This window comes from Capra hircus, chromosome 16 (assembly GCF_001704415.2).
Source record: "Capra hircus breed San Clemente chromosome 16, ASM170441v1, whole genome shotgun sequence".
Taxonomy (NCBI): domain Eukaryota; kingdom Metazoa; phylum Chordata; class Mammalia; order Artiodactyla; family Bovidae; genus Capra; species Capra hircus.
In genome coordinates this window covers 30,890,516-30,900,461 of record NC_030823.1, presented here as the reverse complement: position 1 = coordinate 30,900,461, position 9,946 = coordinate 30,890,516, and positions in this window count along the sequence as shown.

The following is a 9,946-nucleotide window of genomic DNA, read 5'->3' as shown; positions in this document are numbered from 1 at the left end:
TATGGACACTAGCCTGCCAGGCTCCTCTGTCCATGGGATTCTCCAGGCAGGGGATCTTCCCGACCCATGGATCGAACCCACATCTCTTATGTTTCCTGCATGGTCAGGTGGGTTCTTTACCACTAGCACCACCTGGGAAGCCCCCTAATTCACCACAATAAATACTTCTGTGTAATTATAAGCAAGGACCCTAAGATAATTGTTATGCTCGCTCTTCTTTTTAAACATAAGCATGTAAATTAACTTCCTATTGTTAATTAAGGTAACCAGTTCATCAAGACAAGGATGCCACATTAAGTCAAGGCTAGTACGTCAGTTCTCCACTTTAGGCTTTGCTTCTCTTTATGTTAGTTTTTCAAGGCAAGGTGTTTTCCCAGGTAGTACTTTGCTTTCCTCCTATGGTCTCTGAAGAGCTGAATTCTTTACCTGGTTTCTTTTCAGTTGTGTTCCATGATATTTCACTAGATCTCACTGCTGAGAAATGAATTAAGTAAAATCTTGAGCCTTTCCTCTATTTAGCAAATACTCGCCGAACACACCCTGCAATCTTAGCAGTGCAGAGGACGTTGAGGCAAGGAAGAAGAGGAGATAGCCATGACCTGGACAAGCTCACAGCCTTTTTTTTTTTTTTTTTTTTGGGCTGTGGCATGTGGGATCTTAGTTCCCTGGCCAGGAATTGAACCTGGGTTCCTTAAGTGCAGACTCTTAACCACTGGACCACTAGGGAATTCCCAGCTCACAGCTTTCTTGAGTCAATGTAGAAAGTAGAAACCATAGCCAGTATACTGACCCCATGATAAAGAAGATTCTTAACAAATGATCATTTTGACTTTTCAAACAAAAATTCCTTACCAACAATTGTATGTGAAATACACATTTGAAAATTTAACAACATGGTATTGGTCTGAAAGGGAGCCCTAGTAATATTTCTTTGTGGATGCTGAAATAAATTCAAACATAAGATAATGAATAGATTGAAGAATCACTATTTTGGTATAAGCATCACTGCAAAGCTAGAAGGGCGAGAGCATGGAAATGACAACTGCTACACCTAATAGCCGTATTTTCCCTCCCCCTCCATCCTAGTGTTCAGTTTTGCAAAAGAGAACTATTGGGGTTAGGCAACTATTGGGGTTAGGCAACTATTGGGGTTAGGCATCTCAGAGAAAGGGGAGAAAAGGCAGACACAGCACACAGGGAGAATTCTTATCTTACTTTGCCTTTCGTCCCAGTTTACTTGCTGCCTAGTGATTGTAGCATAGATGCTGTTCCCAGGAGCCTGGGTCCCGCAGGGTTGGGTAAAGCATCAATAACATACTTTAACCAATCCTTCACAGTCAGACTTTCACATTGCATTTGGATGCGCCATGCTCTTTGTAAGCCCATACTCATTTTATGTATACACACAGTTCTCTTCATTTTGCTGTTCTTTCCCTGTGTTAATGAGATATTGATACTGTGTTTTGCAGAGTTTATCCCCACCTCAGAGCTCCCTCACTTCTCTGAATTGAAGTTAGACACTGCTGCAACGGTCTTTGGTTCCTGCTTTGTTGGGAAAGCTTTCAGTGGCAATATCTATGATCATGGGTGTATTAAATGTCAGGCTTGAAATAATCATTCTGGCCTGGGCTGATGGTAAATGAGGGGACTTCTCCTTTGCTTTTCATCCTGTGCAAGGAAAATTCCTTTCAGATTCAACACACAAGTCAAATGAGCTCAGACTCAGCTTGAATGTGTATCCCACTCTGCCTCCCTCGCCACCTCAGAAAAACAGAATCCACAGAACCTAAGCTGAGTACTACCATTAAGAGGAAATTGCATTCACCACATTTCCAGGGGAACAGCAAAGAAAACCAAGATAAATGCCAGGATACATCTTGGATCTTTTCTAACTGATGTGCCAGGGTGTGGCAGAACTTAGAAGAGCGGGAAAAGATGACATTTCTGCTCTTTGGGATGAAATTAACTTCTTTTCAAAGTTATTTTCAAGTATCATTTAATTATTTCTTGTGTGCATCTGAAAATGAAAGTAAATTAAAGAATCCACTGGGCTTTGAAACTTTCCTATATATTAAAAAATTTTATAGTGACTCTAAGTAAGCATCTAGCAATCTTTTTTGTATTGTAATTTAATTCCTTGTGACTCATTCTTTTCATGTGATCTCTGAAATAAAATATCAGCGTTCTTGAGCACAAAGTGGAGTACTAAATAACTCTAAATATACATGATGGTAGGCACTGCCGGCCAGCTGGTCACCTTTAATAGTTGCAGTTTTCCCAGTATATGTAACTAAGTTATCTGTGAAAATGATAGCCGAATCTGCAGGTTCTTATTCAGGAATACGGAATTTGATACTGGAAAATAAGAAGCCTACGGCGGTTGGGTTTTTGCCGTCCGGATCAAAAACATGAACAGGCTCAAAGAAATAATGAGGCAGGCAGCGCGCGCGATGGGCCCTGCGTTCCCCCGGGAACTGCGCCGCGCGACCCAGGGGACTGGCACGCACCCTCCTGACCGCATCTCTGCCCGCACGCCGCTCCCGCAGCTCCCAGTGCGCACCCACGTCTGCCCTGCCCCGGAGTCCCTGGGCTGCAGAACTCGCCCCAGGCCTGTGGCTTTTCAGAAACACAATTTCGTTTCTCCCTGCACACGGACGGGGATTCTTGACAGATAATTTGGCTGTCAGATGCCAGCTTGCCTGTGTAGTAACATCATCTTCTTAAACACGATAACAATATATTTTAAAGGCATGGCACGTGTGAACAAAAGCTCATCTTACAGATCCGGGCAAAAAGATAGTGCATGGACATCCCGAAGTCTAAAAGTCTCCTCTGCTCTGCAATGTTCATTTGTTATAGGAGGAGCCGCATCTCAGGAATGTAATCGTTCTGAAACTGTGGGGGCTGTATTTCTTTACTGGAGCAGTATTGTGCTGTATGATTTTGGGTGGGTTTCATTTAATATTTGCTTATTTGGGGAAAAATAAATATTAAGAGTACAAACTACCTTTAAGGTAGTAGTCACCAACAGAGGCTTGATCAGATTCGAATTTTTGGACATCATTACTTCACAGACACTGTATCATATCAAGGGCACATAATCCCCAGTGGCTTTTCTTTCTGTGATGACAGTATTCGTTGACAGAAACTATCAACCTGGTATGTTCATTATAAATTTCCCCACCAGCTCTCCACCTATGGTTTCAGCAGCACTTGATAACGGTTTCTTAGATACTTTATTCATTAGCGGCTGCAAAATGGCAATATTTTAATTATGTCATTCCTTCTTCATTTATTGGCAGGATCTCTTCTCAGTAATTGAGTACCCCGAGATACAGTTCATACAGAAAAGGCAAAATAAGTGCTTGACTCTTGTATCTATCCATTTTGTTGGAAATAAAGAGTTGCTTCCTTCACATCCTTCAAAGGTGACCAGTGAGTCTATTTTTGGAGAGTTACTGTGAAGCTGTGGATATTATTGTACTTGATGCATTTCAATGTGCTGCAGTTATTTATTTACTTATTTATTTGATGCTCAAAATATCCCATTTCCTGCCAGTGCTCTTGTGTCTGTCTGGCACCACTCTAGACATCTTTGACAGCTTTCTCGCTTCCGGTACAACAGGATGTTCCAAGGGTCAGAGGAAGATATTAAATGACATCATAGGGAAGCAGTCAACAACATTTAGAATGAGAAACTCTTCAGGACAAACTATTTGGTTTCTTCAACAATAAATTGCAAGAGGGAAAGGAAGGAGGGTGTGAAACCCATAGATGGGAAGAGACTGGAAAAACCAGATAAATGCAATTTCTGGACCTTGTTTACATCCTAATTAAAAAAAGCTGTGAAAGAGATAATCAGCAAGAACCTACTGTATGGCAAAGGGAACTCTCCTCAGTATTCTATAATACCTACATGGGAAAAAATATGAAAAAGAATAGATGTGTGCCTGGGCTTCCCTGGTGGCTCAGATGGTAAAGAATCTACCTTCAGTAAAGGAGATCTGGGTTTGATCCCTTGGCCGGGAAGATCCCCTGGAGAAGGGGATGGCTACCTACTCCAGTATTCTTTCCTGGAAAATTCCATGGACAGAGGGGCCTGGCGGGCTACAGTCCATGGGATCACAAAGAGTCAGACACGACTGAGCAATTTTCCTACACAGATCTACTTCTAATAAAATCACTTTGCTGTACACCTGAAACTAACAAAACATTGTAAATCAACTATGCTCCAATACATTTAAAAAATAGCTGTAAAAGATAATGAGAAAAAATCAAGGAAAAATCAATGCTGGTTGTTGGTGTTTTGGTGGTAATAAGGAATTGGCATTAAAATGTTAAGATGTGGTAGTACAATTGTATGTTAAGAAATACTGTTTTAGAGATATATACAAAAGTATTTATGGGTAAAATTTTACAATATCTGAAATTTATTTCAAAAGGATCTAGTTGGAGAGGAAAGTAGATACGATGTAGGGAACATAGACGTAATATAGATGGAGTATGTTTGGCCGTGTGTTGATAACCGTTGAAGCTGGGTGATGGGTATATGGTGAGGCCCTGCATTATTCTCTCTGGTTTTATATGTTTGAAAATTGCATAATAAAAAATTTAAAATGTATTTTAAAATAGAAACCACCCTAGAAGGAAGCTGAAGAGGAACTGGCATTGGTAGAACAACACCAACTCCATAAATAAAGTCTTGCCTAATTCGGAAATGTGCTAACCACCTGCCAGCTGCAGTATCAGAGTAAGAGGAGAGACCTGGTGACTAAGCAAGCCGACTGATGCTCTCTTGTGTTACTGAGGTGTGCCCTGGGACTATGCTCAGTGCTTTGTGTGTGTTTAGCTCACCTCGTCCTCACAATAGCTTCGTGAGACTGATGGTGCTATTAAAATACCTATTTTACAAATGGAAAACCTGAGGTTCAAAAGGACTACTCCCATGATAAGCAGAGACAGGCTTCAAACCGTTTGGTCTGGCTCTAGAGCCCGTATTACTAACAGCGACATAAATAGCTCTTAATAGAAACCAGGCCTGTGCAAAGTGCTCACAACAGTAACCCTCTGAGGAAGACCCTTCCAGTAGACCCTTTTCACAGGTGAGAAGATTGTGCTATAACAGGTGAAGTAACTGCAAAGTCGCACAGCAGACCTGGAGCCTCTGCTGCCTCTCACACCCTTAGCTGCCTGTCTACATTGTGCAGGGGTCCTTCCTTCCTGGTTTGAGAAGCGTCTGTTGAGTACAGGCAAGAGCTGTCACTGCCAAAAGTGCTGGGTTATGGGGATGAACTTTTCTCTTTTTTTTGCCTTCCAGTAGCTTCCTGTCTTTTCGTCCCTGAGTCTCTGGGGAGCTACTTAGAAGATGATGGGGCTACAACTGAGAAGCTCATGCTATCTGTGGATACTTCATTGTCTGAAGTTGAGTTAGGAAGAGAACTGAACCGTCTCCCCAAGAAGGCTTCTCCTGAACCCGAGAGTTTCTGAGGCGAGGCTCTGAAGGAAGTTGCTTGTGAATCCTATCGCTTCACACAGAGCCTCCACTGCTGGGGGCACCTGGTCGCTGGTCCCCAGGGACACCGTGCTCATTCCCACCTTGCAACCTTCCCTTGCTGGGCTCTGTTCCCAGCTTATTCATCTCTGCTTTGGCTCTCAGTAACCTCCCTACTCTGAAATCTCAATGCCCTTATTGGTTGTGCTAATCAATTTTGTATTTAATTATATACACCCCTCAATTGTTACCTAAGAGTTTCACTGTGTGTATCTTGCCTCTTTGGTTCAGTTGTAAATATTTGGAAGCCAAAGAATGGGTTTTATGCTGCACTGATACTCCCTCAACAAGCCCCAAACCATGGAGTGGTGCTCACTAAACGTGATTATAGGAAAGTCTTTACCGCTGTACAGTGTATGTTAGATGGCAGCACACATAAAATGGTCAAGAACACAAGCTCGCCCTCTTACTAGTGGTGTGCCTCAAGGCAGATTATTCACATCTTTTATGTCTTTGTTCTCCTCTCTGTAAAATGGATGTAGATAACAGTTTCTACTTCATGCGTGTAGAGTACTTAGCAAAGGGCCTAGTAACAAATATTTAATACAATAGCAGCTAGTAATTTTACTGCTAACTGCCTAGCAAAGTAAGGTTTTGTTTATTTATTTACTTATATTTTGCCTGTGCTGGGTCTTTGTTGTGGTGTAGGCGCTTCATTGCCATGTGCAAGCTCTCTAATTGCAGCACACAGATTTAGTTGCCCCTCGGTATGTAGGATCTCAGTTTCCTGACCAGGGATCAAACCCATATCCCCTGCATGGGAAGGCGAATTCTTAACCACTGGACCACCAGGGAAGCCCCAGTAACGTTTTATTGACGAACCAGAGCATTTTTTCCCTACATATGGAATCAGATTAAATCAGAGATTGCACAATATGCATGATTTAGTTGACTCAGGAGGCTATGGGGTATAGTGGAAAATCAATGATCGCTAAATTCTTCTTGGAATTGGACCAGAAACCAATTTTCTCCTCCGATCCTGGCCATAAAATCTTGGCTTTTATGAGCCTTGGTTTGTTCCTATGAAAAATGGAATTAATAATAGGTAGTTCACTAGGTTGGGCTTCCCAGGTAGCTCAGATGGTAAAGAATCTGCCTGCAGTGCAGAAGACCTGGGTTCAAACTCTGGGTCAGGAAGATACCCTGGAGGAGGAAATGGCAACCCACTCCAGTATTCTTCTTGCCTGGAGAATCCCATGGACAGCGGAGCCTGGTGGGCTACAGTCTATGTGGTCGCGAAGAGTCAGACATGACTGAGTAACTTTCACTTCACTTCACTTCAGTCTATTAGGTTGCTGTATGGTTCAGAAAAATGGATATAAAGCATCTAGCCCAGAATTTTTTACAAAATGGATCTTAAAGGAACCATTCCGTTTAACATCATCAAGCCTGTAGTGTTTCTCTCTGCAGAGATTATGTCTGCTTAGTAGATGAGGCCTTTGTGGTTGTTTTCTTTTCTTTTTCCCTTTTGCCATGCGTGATCTTAGTTCCCCGACCAGGGACTGAACCTGTGCCTCCTGCAGTGGAAGCATGGAGTCTTAACCACTGGACTACCAGGGAAGTCCCCCGATTGTAATTATTTATGGTTGATTTATTGACCTCTCTTTTCTAGGAAGTTCTAGCCCTCTAGACCAACTGCAATACTTCAGTGCCTCTGAATCCTTGCTATTCAACTATACTCCTTTCTGTTATATGTTCCCAGGAGTATATACTTGGTACATACTAGGAACTTAATGAGTTTATATTGAATGACTCAAGAACCTACTTTTTACAGATGCATATAGACCATCCCGGGGCTTCCCTGGTAGGTGAGCTGGTAAAAAATCCTCCTACAATGCGGGAGACCAGGGTTTGATCCCTAGGTCGGAAAGATCCCTTAGAAGAGGGCATAGCAACCCTCTCCAGTATTCTTGTCTGGGGAACCCCATGGACAGAGGAGCCTGGCAGGCTTTAGTCCATGGGGTTGCAAAGAGTTGGATGTGACTGAATAACAAAGTACAGCATAGACCATCCCTCTTCTGTTAACACACTCTTCCCAGTTTATCAACCTCTCGATCTACTGTTGACTGATCTCATCTATCACATTTTGGTGCTTCTTCATGTTGTCCCAAGGACGACCTTCACTCTAGTGCTTCTTTTTTCCATCCACTAGTAAGATTTTGGTCGCTAAGAGTTGGACACGACTGAGAGACTTCACTTTCACTTTTCACTTTCATGCATTGGAGAAGGAAATGGCAACCCACTCCAGTGTTCTTGCCTGGAGAATCCCAGGGACGGGGGAGCCTGGTGGGCTGCATAGGCCAGTCTATGGGGTCGCACAGAGTCGGACACGACTGAAGCGACTTAGCAGCAGCAGCAGCAGTAAGATCTTTAGATCAGACAGGAAAGAGGCCATCTCAGGCTGGGTAAGTGATGTCTTTGAAGAGATTCAGGAATGCCAAATGAACAATGCTTGAGGGGAACCAGAATACAAGGTGGGAAAAAATGCAGAGAAAAGATAAATAGGGCGGGTGGAGAGAGGTTGTGGAGAGACTTAATGGTCAGGCCAAAGAATCTAGCTTGACATATCTGGAAGTTGGAAAAGCCAAAAGGTTGTTTATATAACTTATGATAATCTTTTTTTTTTTTGGCTGTGCCTGTCTTAGTTCCCTGACCAGGGAGTGTACCCACGCCCCCTTGCACTAGGAGCTCAGAGCCTTAACCACTGGACTGCGAGGGAAGTCCCTACAGTGATATTTAAATGTAGTTTTATACATTAAAGAGTCAAAACTGCTATTATAATTAAAACAGCAGTTTCTTGTTTCCCCTTTCCTAATCCCCTGTTCCCACTCCGTAGAGGTAAACATGTTAAATTCCTTTAAACTGTTTCCTCTGGTTATTTGAATCTACTTGTTTTCTTTTTGCAGGATGACCCCCAGCTCTTGCTCCATTACCTTCTCTCCATCTTCCCAATACAGTCCCATCATAATTTTTTGTTAAATCAGTATTTGTGATTTATATTGTTACAGTCATTTATATTGTATAAATAGTTCACAACTAATTAAATTTTCTTTGCTACACAGTTTTTTGCTAGTGTTAGTTATTGCCTCATTGTTTTATTTACTTAATTGCTGTGTACTGACCACTAATTGAGCCCCAGATGCTTCAATAAAGATGTAAGCTAATCGAGTATATAAATAACCTATTGGATTTTTCTCAACTTGCTGACTTAGCAACTAAACAACAACAATGGATATGGAGCTCTTAGCAATATCTCTGACAAAAAATAACTAGTGAAAATTATCTTTGTTTATGTGTCACAGGCATCATCCACTTAGAAATTTTGTTTTCATTCTAATTTTCTAGTGACCTTTGCTATGCAAGGAATTTGTATACAATTGCTGAGTGCCCTCTAAGTTGCTTGAGTCGGGTCCAACTCTTCAGGACCCTGTGGACTGTAGCCCATCAGGCTCCTCTGTCCATGGGATTCTCCAGGCAAGAATACTGGAGTGAGTTGCCATGCCTTCCTCCAGGGGATCTTCCCAACCCAGGGATTGAACCTCCATCTCATATCTCTTGCATTGGCAGGTGGGTTCTTTACCAGTAGCACCACCCAGGAAGCCCATGCTATTGCTAAGTTACCAAAATATTTTCAAATTCTTTATTTTCACTTGATCCTCAAAATGACCATAGAATTAGACTGATTTTGAAACCTGGCTGTAGCGCTTACTGGTTGTGTGCAGATTGAGTGAGTGCTTGATCAGTTGCTCAACCTGTCCACTCTTTGCGACCCCATGGACTGTAGCCCGGCAGGTTCCTCTGTCCATGGGATTTCCCAGCCGAGAATACTGGAGTGGGTTGCCATTTCCTTCTCCAGGGGATCCTCCCAAGCCGGGGATCAAACCCGCATCTCCTGCATTGGCAGGTGGGTTCTTTACCACTGCACCACCTATGTGCAAGTTATCGAATTTCTTTTCTCATTTTTTTTCCAAAGAAGTTGGGGCTAGTTTTAAGGATTAAATGAGATAATGTCCAAATATCAATATATATATGTTAACTATTGTTATTGAGGTAAAGTGTTATTAATCTATTTGCTGATTAGACGAAACAAAACAGAGAAATTAAATTGCATGTACTGTTGGCACAGTGTGTAAGGGCAGAGAGTAAAAGTGAATTCAGTCGTGTCCGACTCTTTGTGACTCCATGGACTATACAGTCCTTGGAATTCTCCAGGCCAGAATACTGGAGTGGGTAGCCCTTCCCTTTTCCAGGGGATCTTTCCAACCCAGGGATCAAACCCAGGTCTCCCACATGACAGGCAGATTCTTTACCAACTGAGCCACAAGGGAAGCCTGGGCTTAAAGCTCATCACGGACTGAATCATAGTGTGAATATCAGAGGAGAGTTGGACTTATA